This window comes from Desmodus rotundus, chromosome 13, assembly GCF_022682495.2.
Source record: "Desmodus rotundus isolate HL8 chromosome 13, HLdesRot8A.1, whole genome shotgun sequence".
Taxonomy (NCBI): domain Eukaryota; kingdom Metazoa; phylum Chordata; class Mammalia; order Chiroptera; family Phyllostomidae; genus Desmodus; species Desmodus rotundus.
The window spans coordinates 83,425,161-83,442,599 of NC_071399.1; the positions used below are offsets into that span (position 1 = coordinate 83,425,161).

General features: G+C 40.3%; 1 long non-coding RNA gene across 2 annotated transcripts; it reads left to right on the top strand.

The window, feature by feature from the left end:
- Positions 1 to 3,864: 3,864 nt before the first annotated feature.
- On the top strand, positions 3,865 to 17,401 carry LOC139440497 (uncharacterized). Of its 2 annotated transcripts, XR_011650719.1 has the most exons (4): positions 3,865 to 3,943; positions 11,385 to 11,692; positions 11,776 to 11,821; positions 17,240 to 17,401. It is a non-coding gene; the product is annotated as an uncharacterized lncRNA (long non-coding RNA). The 2 variants fall into 2 exon arrangements; XR_011650718.1 differs by having other exon boundaries at positions 11,385 to 11,821.
- Positions 17,402 to 17,439: the final 38 nt, after the last annotated feature.

The window sequence follows — 17,439 nt, forward strand, 5'->3', positions numbered from 1 at the left end:
CACCTCCTATGTGTGCTAGGGTTGACAGACACTCTGTTGGGATTGGAAAAAAGTGCTTTAAATGCTTTCAAGTACTTTCAGAGAACTTACTGTTAAGAAAGAAAATATTGTGCAAGAAACCAAGATGACATAGCTACAGGGTCTTCCACCAGAGCTCTGTACAAAATGCTCTGAGAAAACCCTTCAGCGTTTGGGAGGGGCCGTGGAAGAAGCCGTATCTCTGAGCATGACGGGGTGAAGAGGGCTGTTTCTGAGGAGCCCAGAATGCAGGCTGTTTCTCTCTCATGCCACTGCTGTTGCGAAGGCTGTGCCCCATATCATGGAACACAGCCAAGGGTTCCGTGGACGCTCCACTTCTTTCTCTGGGCAGGCTACTGCAGGACTACATCAGCCTGGAGTAGGGGTGTATTTTTGAAATCATCGTTCTTCAGACGGGGAAAGGATGGCACTTGGGGGACCTTATTTGCCTGGAGGAACCCCCCTTTTCTAATCCATCTTCCCAAAGGGACATCTTTATTCTACTTTGCATAGACATGGTTGAGACACACACCATGAATAATGAACATTACTTCTTGCCAAGTGAGTTTCAATTCCCTTCCCTTTCCTCAGCTTTCTCTCCCATTATTATAAAGCAAGGGGATGCATATTGGGGGGTGGGGTGGGGTAAAGAAGCTCTAATCCTGGCTCTCATAAACACAGTAGCCTCTCTTAACTATCCTTCCTACCTACTCTCTGAGAGAGAGAGAGAGAGATTGAGAGAACAATGGCTCCCTTCCCAAAGATGGCCATGTTCTAACCTCCAGAATGTGTGAATATGTTCTGTTGTGTAACTATCAGAAGTGTCATGGCTGCAGATGGAATTACTGTTGCTAATCGACTGACCTTAAAATAGAGAGCATAACCTGGAATAGCAAGGTAAGTCCATGTAATTAGGAGTTTCCTTCCAAGTGGAAGAGGGAGGCAGGGGAGGAGGCCCAAGGGATGGGGTGTGAAAAGGACTGAGCACCAGATGTCTTCTCTGGATGAAGGGGCCACAAGCCGTGGGCTGTAGGCCGCCTCCAGAAGCTGGAAAAGGGTCCACAGTGGATTCTCCCCCAGAGCCCCCAGAAGGAATGCAGCCGTGCTGAGTCCTTGATGGCTCAGTGAGATCCGTGTCAAATCTACAGAACCCTGAAATAATAAACATGTTGTTTTAAGCCACTACATCTGTGGTACTTTGTAACGGCTGCAACTGGGAATGAATACACCCTCTTTCTAGAAGTCCAGGAACCTCTCTGTTTTGACTCTTTCTGTTTCCAGAATGCTACCTTTTCTTGTTCTTGTACCTCTGGCCTTTTCTTCATAATCTCTTTTGTTAATATATCTTTATTACTGCCAAAAATTGTCTCTCCCCCAGGCCACTCAGTTAGTTCTCTTTTTTCATGCTACAGGAACCACAAATATGCTGAACATGGCCAGATTCAGCTTGCAAGGTATTCTTTATTTTTTTTAATCCTATGCAAAGTTTCCCACAAGCCAAATTCATATGCATTCAGGTGAATATATGTCCTCTACTTTTCCCCATAACTCACACTATTCTGTACCATATTTCACACAGCTCCCTTCCCTGGTTTACATTATTTGTTTTGTTTTTAAAGGTTTTGAGTTGAAGATTCCTCTCCTAAGATATAAATGTGTGTTGAGATGTTACATTAAAAACAGTTCTTGGCTCAAACAGGTTTAGGAAATGGCAAGTTAGACCAGGTAGTTAGACCACCAACTAAGATAGGTGGTTGTATGTCAGGAATTGACAGCTTTAATGATGCTAATTATCCTATATCTAGGTACATATATCTGTTTAGAGTTGTATATGGCACATAGCTGTACCTAGCATGCCCCACTCCAATCTGAAGTCCCAATGGAATGAGTAGAACATCTTATAGGCGAAGTATTCCAAATATAAACATTGATACATACTTTCAATACACTCTTTTCATTTGGTCCCATTACTACAACCATTACCCATATATTCATAACTTCCCAATGCTAGAAACATAACAAACCAAACACTTACAAAGTATGCGCCACATGTCACCTACCATTCTAAGCCCTTTCACGTATCTAAGTTGATTCGCAGCCCTGATAGAATAGGCACTATTCTTACCCTTATTTTATCAGTGAAGAAACTGAGACCTCGGGAACTTTTCATGTGCTCAATGTCACAGGACCAGAAAGTAACAAAGCTGGAATTTGACCTTGACTTCTAGCACTCACCCTGCTCTAGAGCTTGAGAGGTGGGATTAACATGAGAAAACACTTTCTGCCAGAGGTAGCTGAGAAATAATAAGGCATCTTTGACGGGATTGAATTCACTGCTCCTAGGGATGTTCGAGAAGAAGTAGGAGGACTTTCTCATTAGGGACTTTTATGGGAGGCACAAGTGTGGAAGACATCTAATCCAATCATGAGGTCTTTCCAAATATGAGATTCTAAAAGGAGAGGAGAATCTCTATGGCTGGGGAAGTAACGTGAGCAAAGATGAGAAATGCTGTTTGGGGGTAGACCAGCCTGCTGGCTATTGGGACAAATTCATGCAGAAGAATAGTGCCAGCCATGCTGCACAGGTAGGCCAGACTGAGATGGTGGGAGGCCTTGAACATCAGGAAAATAGGGGTGATCTTAATCCTTTAACTAATGGGGAGCCCTGAAAAGTTCTTATCAGGAAAGTTATAAAGTTGAATACACACACACACACACACACACACACATTCTCCTAAAAGACAATAGCCTGTCTCCATTCTTGTTCTTTGGGATTTCTTTCATCTCAGGATAAAAAGATGCATAAATGGGGCAATCCTCTCAAAGTACAATATTCCAATTGGACACACGTGACGAAGACCACGCCCCCATCAGAGTGAGTGGGCCATCAATGGATGGGGAGCAGGGAATTGTGAAAGCCAAAGCGATGAAAGAAAAGCTGAGCTTTTACTACAAGGGTTTCAGAGACACACCCTCCAGCCCCTCCCCAGGCAGCCTCCATAAAGTGATTCCAAGGGAATTAATCAGACAATAGGCCTGATCCATCAATGACTCAGGTCAGGCCTCTTTTGCATCTTCTCTTCCTCCTCCTTTCCACTAGGTGGCGCCAGAACTCAAAATCAGGCCCCTTGCAAAGGCTGCTTCTGTTCTAAGCCTTTATTGGAAGATGACCTGTATAAAGATATTCGTTGTGACGTGAACATATCAAAAACTATTTTTATTGCCAATTCCTAATCTGCTTCTTCCTTCACACTGGGGCATTTCTTGAGTAGTTAACAATTTTCAGCTTCACTGACCAGAACGTTCTGAAGAAAAGCTTCTGGGGACCCTGCCAGCAGAGAGTACTGTTGTAGACCAATGGAATATAAACACATCCTGCAGAAATTGCTGCCGGCCAGCTGCAAGTTGATACAGTGGAATTTATTCAACTCTTGATAGACTTGAGTGAGGGGGGAAATTGTTCTCATTCACAAGGCAGGGAGGATTTTAAGGCGGCGGGTTGAATTACCTTAGACACAATTCTAGTTAGAGTGCGGAAGGGGTTAAAACCTGAGCTAATTCTTCAGGAAAGAAATATGAGAGCCCGCGTCTTGTCCCCTCCTTCCTCTCTGAATGCCTTTTCTCTCTACAAAGGAGTTTACACGGAGAGGGCTCCTCCTCTACATATTTCTTGATTGAAACTTCTTTTCTTAGTGCCGCAGTTCTGCTTTTGTTTTGTCTTTTAAAATAGGCTTTCAATTTGTTGAAAAGTGAGTGTTCTCACCAATCTACATAAAAAACACAATCATTTCTGGTCACGTGTAAATATATACGTAGTGACAAAAATACCCATAAACCCAGATTTCCATTTTAAACACCCAAGACGAATTCATATGATTCTAAGAATCAAAAGGCCAATGGCATGTCGCTATCGCCCAGATCACAGGTGAGTGGGCACATGGCGCTTTTCCCTTAATCCTTCAAACTGAAATTTGAGAAGGAAACCAAGTTAGTGAACCCGTCACAAAGGAGGTATTGTTGAAAGATAAATAGGCTTCTGTCTAAATACCATAGTCTCAGTTTTTCTGTGATTCTAAGGAAAACGAAAAGATGTAAGTACTCTATTTAATTTTGTTTCCTTGAAATTTTTATGCTTTCGTTTTCCTAAACCTGCCTCTTCTAAAACAGGAACTAGAAGAGAGAGGTTAAAATAGACGAAAGACTTATGGACTTGGATAAATAATTAATGGCCTGGAGTAATTGGCTGGAAGATGTTTAAACATTAATCTGTCTGAGTCATCACAAGCATTTGAACCTACTCACAAAATATTGCACCAGTTATGAGTGTGTATGTGTATATGTTTTTCTCAACATGGAAATTAATATATGATGAGGCTCAGCATTTTGAAAAATTAAAATATGGAACAAGTCTATGTAGTCCACTCTGTTAAAGATAAGTGGAATTTTACATTTCTTTATTTTACTTAATAAAATAAAAAGTTGTACAAATTCCATCTGTATGTGCAACCAGGAAGTCAAACTTGGTTAGGGAGGCAAATGGGTTGGATAGTTCTGCCTTCCTGTAGGGACTTCTTCCAGGAGAGGGAAAAAGCAAAAAGCAAAAACAAAAACACCTCATTATTAAACTATCTGGTGAACAATTAGGGATCTTTCAGAGATTTTAAGGGGGGGAAATATCCTTTAACATAATGCTCAGTTTTGCAATTTACGGCTGTGTTCTTTAATGTGGTGTTTTCCAATACAATTTTATTACAGGCTTTAAATTATACTTTCACAGCAAAGGTCTGTCTTTAAACTTTTAGGTCAGAATTGTTCAGATCTTTTCACACTGAATCAATCAGGTTTAAAGCTGGCAAAAATCCTTGGCAGCCTTGTAAATCTTTCAAAAGATGTTATCCAATTACCCTTCCTGGGCCACAGGATTCCACAGCATGACTATTTCCTCCTCTGTGAGGAATTAAGTGCTCGTGAGAGGTTAGAAACCAATGGAGTTGAAAAGTAAGGTTCTGCACTTTTCCTCCAGCTCACATGGCATATACATGTAGCTGCAGCTACTAATGTATCGTGGGATCCACCACAGACATTCTGACCTGAATGGTGGTCCTGCTGTCAGGGACGTTTTACTTGTTTTAAATTAGCAAAAACACAAAACAGAACACAGAATTATAATACCAGATTGTTTCCTGTGACAAAACCTTGTTTTGGACCTGTATTGAAAATATAGCAAAAAGACAGACCCTGCATGGAAAACACAAAAGATCACTATTGCTCTTAGTTATTTTTTCAAGGAAAAAAAAAAATTAGGTACATTCAGTAGATATACATGGAATAAAAAAAGGAAATAACAAAGAAGATAAATGTACTTCTTTGGTTTGGGTTTTGATCTTCTAAAACTGTGCTTATTTTCCACTTAAAAAAAAACACATATTAATCTCAGTTCTTCCTCCTCTAGGTTGTTAATATAGAATACTAAGAAAACTCCAAGGAAACATTCAATTTATATAAAAGCCTATTTCATGCCATTGGTGTCAAGGAGAAAAAATAATCATGGGCAGAATCATTTTGAAATAATTTTTCAAGGGAAAAATGTGAGCATGCCTATAGATTCCTCGACCGGATTTGGAAAAGCTCTGCTCTCCTTTGTGATGGAAAAACCCTAATGGAGGTTATGGGATTCTGGTTGCACCTTTGACCTCAAGGCCTCTGGAGTCATTCACTTGTCATGACCTTTGACCCTTGCAAATTACAGCCCTGACTCTCTGTTTGTCTTGGTTTTTACTACCTATAACAAAAAGACTTTCCCTCACTGGAATACATAAGCAAAAGTCATATAAATGTTTGAAAATAGTTTTTCAGCCAACAATCTGGCAAAGAGAGGTTAAGTATCAAAATAACCAAAAGCACCAAGGCTGAAGGAAAAGACTGTAACCTTTAAAGTGTCCTCCAGCGGAGTAGATTGATTTCAGGGACTACAGAGTGAACTCTCGGCCACATGTTCCCTCTTTTAAAATCTTTGTTTTCTTTGATTTAAAATGTGATGCTGCAGAGGTAGGAAGGTCGGTGCTTTTGTAAATTGTGCCCCTGATTCTTTGCAGGCCAGTCATTAAAAATTGCAGACATCACCTCTGCAACTGTGTGTTCATCAACACTTCCTTTTAGCCACTATCTAGATTGCTTCCATTTCCAAGCAAATGCAATTTCTCTTATCAGGATTGTGAGTGAAAGGTCGTTATGTGTAAACACAGAGTAAAATGTAGTGTTGGCGCCCACTTAAGTACAGATGAGGAAGCCAAGCAGTTCAGTCCTGTGGATTGAATATTCAGTTACGTATACATACCATCCGGAGTTTCAAATATTACTTAGTGTTTATGAGATCAACTGCTAAGGATCTAAGATACACTGCGAATTGGTAACAATTAAATGCCTTGAGTTGCCACTATCCTTTCTAATGCTCTACGCCAGTGAGTGTCAACCTTTTTCATCTCCTGGCACACATAAACTAATTTCTAAAATTCTTCAGCACACCAAAAAATATATTATAGTTTTTGCCAACCTGAGAAAAAAATAGTTATAATTTTGATTCATTCACACAGACAGCTATTGTTGTGTTGGCTGTTGTCATGCTTTTATTTGACAGTCGAAGAGAAAAGAGGTCGGTGCCCCTGACTAAACAGTCAGGTGCTGCATGTTTGAAAAATTCTTGCGGCACACGGGTTGAAAATTGCTGCTCTAGATCGTGAGCTTGCTTGTTTGTTTTAAGCAGATAATAGAGGAGGAAAAGCTTGAAGACCAAGGTTAATAAAGGCGTCTAGAGAGCTTAACCTAACACAGAGTGATATATATATATAGTTTGTTACCAAGATGAGAAGAAATGGAATCTCTTGGATTATAATACTCTAGAATTTCTCTACTTAAGGAATACTTTTATGGCTACTTATTTCCCAGCCCACAGGAGAATTCTTTTTTCTGTTTGCATTAAGATAGTGGTATTTAAATATTTATTTAAGAGACAGGTTTACTTGTAGATATTTCCAGTGGATTTTCAGTATTCATTCAAACCCAACCTCCCCACCCCGCCCGGTCCTCCAGAGTTTCTCTCTCTACGCATCAGAAGGAACGATGGCTACTTTTCAAATACTGCGAAAACTGGCTCTCTGATGAGGTTCCCTGAGGCCGGCCAATCTACCTACTTCAATTAGGATTTACAAGGAAAGTCCTTACTTTCCCCATACTCAGACATGTCTGGTTAAAACCTTTTCAACAAAGATATTTCAATATTTGTAATTCATTTTAAAGAAGGTTGGAAACAAATCTCTTTTTAAAATCTCAATATAAATCTTTTACAGAAGTATCTCTGTAACTGACCATTTTATGATATCTAGACAGAACATATTCCGTAAAAATTTGCCCAACTGTTAACATTTCAATTGCCTTTCCTGAGTTAGAGGGAAGGTAAATTGAATAAGCTGCAAGCGGGGTGTCCAATCTGCGGCCCGTGGCTCTGGATGGCTATGAATGTGGCTCAACACCAAAAAGTAAATTTACTTAAAACATAATGAGAATTTTTTGTGATTACGTGTCACAATGTATTTGATGCGTGGCCCAAGACAACTCTTCTTCTTCCAGCGTGTCCCAGAGACGCCAAAAGGCTGGACACCCCTGCTAGAGTGCCTACTACCCCACCTAAACGTCCTGTGACGTGCTATGTGACATGCTGTGCTCTGTAAATATCTTCTTCCTAATTTCTGCTTCTATCCCTGTAGCACCAAAAACGTCCCACAGCAGTCGGGGTCCTTCCTCCTGGGATCTCACCTAAGGGATTTCGGCTTCAAATTAGAACCCTCAGAATTCAGTTTTCATTACCGTCCTCCTGGAATACGTACAACTGCCTAGAGATCTAATAACACCGAGCCGGGAAATTTGGGGGCATTTGTTGCCTCCTTAGCTGAAAATGTTTTTAAGTCTGAAAGTTAAGTCAATAGAAAACTGATTCTTTCATTTCACAGAAATCTGTACCACGTCATTTGAATAAGCTAAAACTAAATGATGAACCTGACGTGTGTTTTAATGTTTTCTGTGACGTGAAGCCACTCGATGTTCCGTTACATGAAGTCGTTTGAATAATGCTGCTGTTCACTTACTCCTTCCTCAGGGATGGAGTCCAGAATTTTTAAAGCTACGATTTTAAAATAATAGCACTACGAAAGACAATAAACAAATGTTACTTAATGTTTCACAAGGCTAATATTGGCGGCAGTATTTCTGGAGACCCCCTTGACTGGAATGTGTACCAACTATAAACTTCCTCTGGAGCAAGAGGTTTTTGAAATGCAAAAGAAGACTCTCACTGGTTTCCCTTCCTGCCACCTCACCTCAACTCCTCACCCCCAGTCCTGCTGAAAATCTTTTCCTGGCTATCCACACGACAGAGCACGTTTTCTCAGCCTTGCAGCTATTGAAAATATAAATAGGGTAATTCTTCATTGTGGGGAGCTATCTTTTTCATTTTAAAAGGTCCAGCTCGCTCTCTACCCTCTAGATGCCAGTATCACCTTCCCCAAGTGGCGACAACCGAAACCGTCTACAGACATCCCCAAATGTCCCCAAATTGCAGCCAATGGAGAACCATGGGGATAGAGTTCAAAGCCTTAGGAAGTATCCTCACGATGTTTTCTCATCAAAATCTGTCTTAGTCAGGGTGCTTCAGACAAACAGAAGCTTTCAGTGCCCCCTTCCTGGGGTCCCCAGGCTGCTCAGGCACCCAGTCCTTTCAGTCCCTTGAGTGTATGTTCTTGCCATCATAGGGTCTTTGTACAGGCTGTGCCCTGGTCCTGGAATGCTGTTCCCACCACACCTCAGCTCACCTTCAGTTGCACTTCCTGAGGGAATTCTCCCCAACCTTCCTGAGTAGGTGAAGTCTCCCAATAATGTGCTTTCACGACACTTATCACTGTGTAATCTTTGGGGCATTGAATTTCTAATCTCGTTCTGTATCCCTAGCATCTAGCATAGAGTAGGCACTCATCAAATATGTGTTGGCTAACGGAATAAATGAATTAACATTTACCCACCATACGGTCTCCTTTTTCAGATGATTATTGGCTTACTGAGCAATATAAGGATGGTCTAAATCAGGGACTTTCAGCTGGCGCGCTGCAAGAAATTTTAGAACATACAATACCTAACTATTTAGTCAGGGGCACTCACCTCTTTTCCCTTAGGTTGCCAAATTTAAAAAATGACAACAGCCAATGTAACAATAGCCATTTGGTTTGTATAAATCAAAATTATATCTATTTTTTTCCAGATCAGCAAAAAATATAGTACCTTGGTGTGTCACAGAATGTTAATAATTAGTGTATGTGTGCCCTGAGATGAAAAAGTTGAAAATCATGGATCTAAAGTACAAACTTGTACGCTATGAATATTAGAAAGTCAGTATAGCAATAAGCTATGCTTATTTGACAAACTTCCTTGTGAGCTGTCTATGGCACCGTTGGAGAAATTACTAACGCCCGAGACCCCATTGCCACTGTTTCTTGTCCCGACTCTTTGAACATTGTAAAATACATCGCCTTGTATGTTTGACCATAAAGGGGTAATGACCATTTTGTAAATGCACACTACCTGTCTGGGGATTTACTGACTCAGGGCAAGGGAGGTATGCCAATCATCAATTTGTCTCCTCCGAGCTCCAAATTCATACTTCATGACCCTGCTTTGCGATACTGGATTTCTCCTTTGCCAGCTGAAACTATGTCAGTAAAAGGTGGCAAAAGGAGACTTCACTTGATTTGGTTGCTTTCTCTTTTCTGGCTCCTCCGGGGTGGCTCAGAGAGGCATACGTGCAGTAGGGGGTCCAGTGGCAGACACCCTTCCGTGAGTTTTCCTGGGACTGCAGTGGGAGGCCTTCTGCATGGCACTCCCTGCCCAGGTATCCCCCTGCCAGCTGGCTGTGACTAGATTTGGCCTGGGGTAACCTGGTGAACCTCTCTGCCCTCCAGCAGGCCCAGTGGCACCTCTCCAGTGAAGTCTCAATCTCAGCCTTAGAGTCGATGCCCCCTCCCAAGGCATTCCAGCAGTGGGTACTGTCTCTCCGCCCAGGGGCATTTTCTGAGTTCGCTTTTATCCCCTCTTAGTGGCAACTCCTCTGCTACCAGTTAGTATTTCTTCATATAAAATGTTCCTTTTTCAAATGACTGATCCTGTTTCCTTCCTGGATTCTGTCTGATCAGGGAAGAAAATGTTGGAATATATACACACCAACAAAAGTACTCAGTTTTATTTCAACAATATTTTCTCTTTCTAAGATGAAAAATGTTAACAAGAAGAGCTTTCTAAAGACCTGCTCTAATGATCAGAACCCAAGAACAGAATTTACCGCCGATGGAGCCCCAGAGGTCACCCAGGCCCTTGTTTTCCACTTGCAGCGTCTTGGTCACCGACAGGTTATGTGACTTCATTTCCAGAGTGGCAGAGTGGGAAGAGACCCCGGGGGCCTGAGAGGAGGCAGCTCCTCATGAACCGCTCCCAGCTCATAGTGAGGATGCTCCTCACAAGCTTCAAGAGATGATTCACTGACTTTTGATGGCGACTCAAGGGAGGGAGAAATTTCTCTCAATCCTGAGTACCAGGGATCATTATGTTTCTTCGGACCAACTACTAGAGATGTAGCTCGTGGATAATGTGAATTGTATAAGTGCTTGTTTGCCCTTTAGGACAGCTGGAGGGCAAAGTGCTGGTTCTCTCCTGGCTGTGTGGGACGGTGCTTCCTCTGCCTTAATCTCAATCGTTGTCTGCCCTGCTTCTTTCCCCCTTGGCCTTGATTGTCTCACATACTCTTATTGTCATCCTGTACACACCAGACCCTTTGAAACATCCCCTTATGAATAAGTTGGCTATAAACAAATATCAAAGTCTTCAGGGTTCTTTTCATTCCGCTGTTTACTGACGACGGAAATGAGTTTAAGTACTTAAATCCACCCAAGTATTGGCACAATTTGTTCAGACATTTCAAAATTGCCCCTGCCACTTTCTTACCTGATTCATATGTTTAAAAATTTTCCAATGTCATATCCAAATAATAAAAAATGTTAGACTTCTTAGCAATTCTTTCAATGCAAAGACATCCAACTTGATAAGGCTTGACTATCACAAAGCTGACCAGCAGCTCAGAAAGGATAATCTTTTCTTTTTTTTCTTATCTGTTCATTGAATTATAGTGTCAAAATTGGTTTGTTTCAAGGATGATCATTTATCAATATTACACAAAATTTAAGGGGAAAAATTCTATTCTTTTTCTTTACTTTTGTGCTCTTATTATTGTTTTTATTGCCAAATAAGCACTTTTTTGCACTTCTCCCTAGGACGGTGAAAGATGGCTCTTCAAACCTGATTTACACCTGAATCCCCTCCGGTTTCTGTGCCTGCCCAGCCCAGTTTCCACGCTTCCCCATTTTTCATGGCCAGGGACTCAGACTTTGTAGTGACAAAATTAATATTTGCTGAATACATCCTCCGAGCTACAGCAAAGTGGGAAATGGTGGAAACAAAGAAGCAATCATAGAAAATAAAGTAACTGCAGCTACAGAAATAGAGAAACTGCGTGATATTCCTGTTTTTCAACTCACAATTCCTCCGAAGAGAGAAAGATTACTGTTTCTCGGTACTGAAGGTGGAAAATGATATACCTTTAGCTCTGTCTGATTTGAAAGAAATAATTCCAAATAATGTTTTTCTTGCTTTCCTTTACTTTAGAGAAACCAGAGCACTTAATGCCGTGGGTAAATATTCATTCTTTTCTGTCAGTATCTATGTGAGAATTTGCCAAAGCTTTTCTGAAAATATACCTGGTATCAAAGAACAAAAGTTAGTAAATTTAAAGATCTAACTGGCTTTGTTGAACAATCCATGAATCAATAAGCATCCCATCTAGTAAAGAGAAAGGTACACAAAGAAACTGTGCAAAATGAAAGATTTTTGTAGGCAGAACCTGGTGGGAAGAAGAAGTTATTAGTGAAAGAAAAAGAAGGATCGTTTCAGGCAACAGCATGTTTCTTTGTGGGGGGTGGGGAGAGCATCAGGGGTCTTATGAGGAAGATTTCCTCCTTAGTATTAATCAGGAAATTCCAGACTTACTGATTTAAGGTCACATTCCTAGGAGGGGCTGAACCTGTAAGTAGGTCAGGCATTAAATCTAAGTTCAGGTATCACAGACTTTAGCACGAGTGACTCCATTTTGGGGCTGCGATTTTTTTTTTCCTTAACACTGGTAACCTTTGGCCGCTGTGAAGCCATGTCAGGCAATTTGACCTGCAGACCAGCCTAAGGGGGTGAGGGGGAACTCTAGAACCTGGGCTACAGAAACAAATGGGCTAAATAAGGAAGAAGTTAGTGTGAACCCATGCTTCCGTTTTCCTGATGTAATCAGTCTAAGACAGAGCCTTCCTGCAGTCTCTTATTTAACTCTGCGCATGCTTCACAGACAACTCGGCCAGAGTCCTTTGAACAATCAGATTTCCCATTTATTTCAGAAAATATAAGATCAATTTTCCATGTGAGTCAGTTGATGTTTTGGGTTAATGCCCTTCAAGCCTTCAGATATATTCTTGCGCCTGTTTCTATTACCCAAGTCTTTGATCTTCAAAGCTACAGTCTGCATTTCTCTTAGGGCTCTTCTGGAATGAACAGCTCAAGATGAATTATTGTCTTTGGACACCCTGAGTTCTTCATGCAACTTAGCTAACAGAAATCAAGATAGACCAAGGGATTAGGAAAGACACATTTCAAGTACCTTATCTGATTAATTGATATTTATTAAAATAAGCTACTAGATTTTTAGGTTCATAACAGTCTTGAAAGTGAGTTGTTTTTTAAAGTACTTGTAGGAAAATAAGCTTATGTTTTTCAGTATTATCAATCATGCAAAAATTTCTGATAAGCACTTTTAAGACATTTTAACAAAACAGTCTTTGCCTAAAGCGTGCAATCCTATGCCCAAGCAAAGCATCTACATTGTAACAGTAAGTTCTGGCATGGTCATGTGAGTAAGATCGACAGTATATCCAAAAGCAGAGCTTTCTAGATCCTGTGCACAGACAGGGTCCCTGGGAGCCCAAGGAAGCTATGTTGGAACATGCTGCAGCCGCATCTGTTCTTGCACTGCATGGCCAGCTCACCTCTGATAAGATGTGGAACTAGAGTAGTTGCACCAGGGGGACCCCAATCTCCCCACTGGAGAGCATGTCATTCACATCAGCCGTGGCATTGACCCTGCAGAACGTGCTACCTGAGCTTCCTCTCGATAAGCTCACCAGCTCCTCACAAGCCATTCGCAGGATAATGTGAGCAAGTCAATATGAAGAAAAGCATGGTTTGCACAGTACTTAGTAATATACATATGACAATTCCTGTTGCTATTTTGGACTCTTGCAGAATTACAATGGCAATAAGACAGCATCGAAAAAGCTATGGCTTCAGTGTGCTTCATTTGGAATGAAAGTAGAGATAAGGATTGGTGCAGTTAAAAATAAATGATTCTGTTGCCATGGTTTCCTTCTTTATAAATTCTTTTTGACATGAATTGCTGTTGTTGCATTTAATTTTAGATTCATGCAGATTTTCCACAAATAAGAATTCCTATACATCTGAGAAATGGCTTTTTTAAAGCTGTAAGAAAAGGTTTTTGGCGGTCTGGCTCGAGCATGTCTGAGTGAAATAACCGGCAGAGTTCTGGCTTTAGACAACGACCGAAGGAAAGTGAATAGAGGATGAGAACACAGAAAACTTGTCAAGTATGTTCAAAACATGAGTTCGTATTATTGCAAAATTTAAGGGCATGTTGAGTATTGGGGACTGCCTCTCAGAACCATGGGAGACAGGTGTCCCTTCTATGGAGTAGCTCTTTTGACAACCAACCAACCCATAAAAGATTATAATTACCAAAGTTAATTTAGATAAATATGTACATATTAATATCAAAGGCTCTGTGTTTACAAAATCTACTAAATCATCTAAAATGCAATTCATTTTGCTTGAATAGGGTGTAAGAATTACTTATAATTTATACCTGCTCTTAAACAGCTGCTTCATTTTTTAAAAAAGCTAATAATGGATAGTTCAAATTTGGAAAACATAAGTGCAAAGGAAGAGTTGATCCCGAAGGAATTCCTTTTTAAAAAAATGTATTACAGAATTGTTTAAACAGTGAAATCCCATGCCACAATTAAAATAGGACATGATTATTTTCAAAAAGGAAAGAATCAAATTACTTCAGCAGAGATGCATTTTAATAGGTCGCAATGTAAACAAGAACACCAAAATATTGATAAATGCTTATTTCAAAAATATAATTAATGGTTAAAAGATTCACAGTATTTTGAATTTTCACTGTTTTCCTTTTCTAAAAATTTGGAGGCTAACCTTATAAATCTAGCAAAACAAAATTTTCAGAAGTTAGAATATATTAGTTTAATATAGTAAGGGATTAAATTTGAACTGAAAGGAGATGAGTGAAATGTATTTGTTTCTATAAACTTATTTTCTAATTCTGTCACTCTGCCTTTTTTAGGAATTAATCAACTCTTTCGTTGAGTGTACATTTATTGTTTTAGTCACACAATTTCATTTTTCTTTAAAAAAAAAAAACCCTGAAACTCAGAAAAAAAAAAGTGGTTCTTGCAGTATTTTAGGCCAATTAAAGTTGAGAAAGGAGTTTGTGGTATTCTCTCGATGTGCCCTAAATTTAAATTTACACATCAAGTTTGGAGGACTTGAGGCAGTGTGTTTGTGTGTATGTGTATGTATTGCGGGAGTGGGTGGAAAGGGATTTGATTTTTAAGATATTTCACCTAATAACACAAACATTGCCAAAATTGCTGGAAAAATTTTTCCAATTTTTACTTCACTCTTTAGGCATCAGCACATTGTCTCAGGTTTTCTAGTATTTCTATAACAATCAGACCCCAAAAAATCAAAAAGGAAAAATTCAGAGCTTTAAAATGTCTATGCATAGATCAGAGCTGCTCCTGCTAGCAGACTTTGCCAGGCTTCTGTTCTTCCCAGCGAGGTCGGATGGCCAATGCCGAGCCGCTTCGATTTGCCCTGAGCTTCGCTTATGGCTGACCTGGAACAGCTGACCAGATTTTTCTTGATGGCAACTTGCCTCTGCTCTGAGGCTAAAAGTAACAGGGACCTTTGGACTGTTGCACAAACCCAGGGATTCCCTGGCTATTAAGTCATTTGGCTTTGCCATAAAAACTTGAGGTAGATACCTCTTGCCATGATAGACTAGTATGCACCAGTCTTCCCTCCAAGAACAATTCAATAAGCTTTACAAAGTATTTTTTTTTAAGATTCTGTTTGAAGGCTTTGAAGAGCTATCAGGGCAGCCAGACTTAAGAAGCCAAGACTCCAAACAGAAGAGGAACTCATTGAGATGAGTGTCGCTGTGTTTGCCACTTTTCCCTTGAGCTGCGTATCTACTGTTCCTAAACAAAATGTTTTTGTCAACACTCTTTAAAAGTCCCTATCTGGTTAACATTCTCCTTGATGGTCATCTCACCATTACAATGGGTGATGGCAGCATATTCATTGATCCATTCAATGTATTGTCATGCGAAAATGAATGAATTACCAATATACACAACAATTGGATAATTATCAATTTTGAGTAAATAACCCAAAAAGTATACACATATTTTGGATCCTGACTATATAACATTCCTCTGTATAAATTATGTTGGTGGAGGTAAGGACAGCAGACACCTTTGGGAAAGAAGTAAATTGTTAATGATTGTAAGACAGCAAAAAGGCGCTCTGGGGTAGTAGTACATTTTATTTTAGAACTAGGATGTCCATCACAATGTGTTTGTTTTGTGAAAATTCATCAAGCTTGACACTTAGGATTCATACAGCACGTAGATACACATGTGCATATATACCCACATATACATATGTATATATTGTCAACCAGTGGTTGCTGGCACCAACTCCATGCCAATAGGAACTCCTAACTTGGGGTGCAGTGAAGAAAGAAACTGTTCAGTGCAAAACATCTCAATTGTGATAAAGCAGGACTATGCAAACAGCATGGCTGAGAGGCAGCCCCAGGCGCAGGTGGTGCTGGGATAAAGCCTCTCTCTGGCTAGACAGCTCTGCTCTGCTCTGCTCCTCTGTGGTCTACTCTGCTCCTCGCCAGTCTGCTCTGTGCTGTGCTTTCATCAGTATTTCAGCTCAGCCAGGAAAACTCAGACTTAGGTAGAAAGGGGAAGTGCATTCTTAGAGTCAGAGGGGAACTGGCTTATAGGGACAGAAGTCCCCACCCCTGGTCCCTCGTGGGTCCATCCTCATGCAAATGAAGGGTCTAAATTTTCACAATATGATTGGTCTAAAAGGCACTGTCCTAATTGGTCAGAACAGAGTTGTCCTGGTTGGTCAAAGCTGTGCAGCTCTCACCTATTGGTCGTGGATGTGGAAAACCTCAGTCCTATTGGCTGAAATACAATTCCAGGAACTCCTTTATAAGGGCTGGCTCAGATGGCAGAAATGCATTACAGGCAGGCAGTTAAGTGCAGAGGCAGGCAGTTCAACCTAGGCTTCTCTGAAGGGCAGTGTGGGAGAGGTCCCTGTGTAGAAATGACGGTGAAGTTTTGTTTTTTTTAATTTTTAATTTTTTTAACTTTTAAAAAATTTGAGCCCTGTTAGTCACCTCAAGCCCTTACTTTAGTAGGTTTCTTCTTTCTCAGGGTTTACCATGTATAAACTAAAAATTTGACCTAAAAGCATGAGGTAGATTCTTTTAAATATCTGTAGTAATGGCAAATGTTCTCATCTTTGAGGATTTGACTAAACTTCCTGAAAAATTCAAAGGTGATTTTGAAGTTGTCTGGTGAATGATGTGATTAAACCGAGGAAGAGTGGTCTGACCAAAAGGAAAAGCAGCTATAACATTATGAGATGGATTCTTTTTTGAGGCACAGAAAGTGCTCATAATAATATAATTTCAAAAGGAGATTCCCCAAAATTGTAATGAATGGAAAACAAGTAGGAATAAGTCTATGAAAGCATGTTATTTGTTCCCATAGGTGTGTATGCTTTTAACCATGTGTTCATTTGTAGCTTCTCATTTTGACCATTCCAATAGTCTGGGGAAGAAAGGGTTACAATTACTTTGTGAAGGCAAGTATTCTCTTGTCACTTTAATTATTCTCATTTTTGGAAGAGAGAGGTTGAGGCTGCTGGGATACCCAGGCACTGGGAAAGTGCTAGAAGCTGGATCTGTCTGAGGTCTTCTGATTCCTGCCCACGTTTTCATCCAGTGCATTCTGGAGAGTACGTCTTTTTATCTTTGAGCTGTTTCCTCATCTATACTACTCTTTGGTGGAATATGGCAAGTATATTAAGCTTCTGATCTTATTTTAA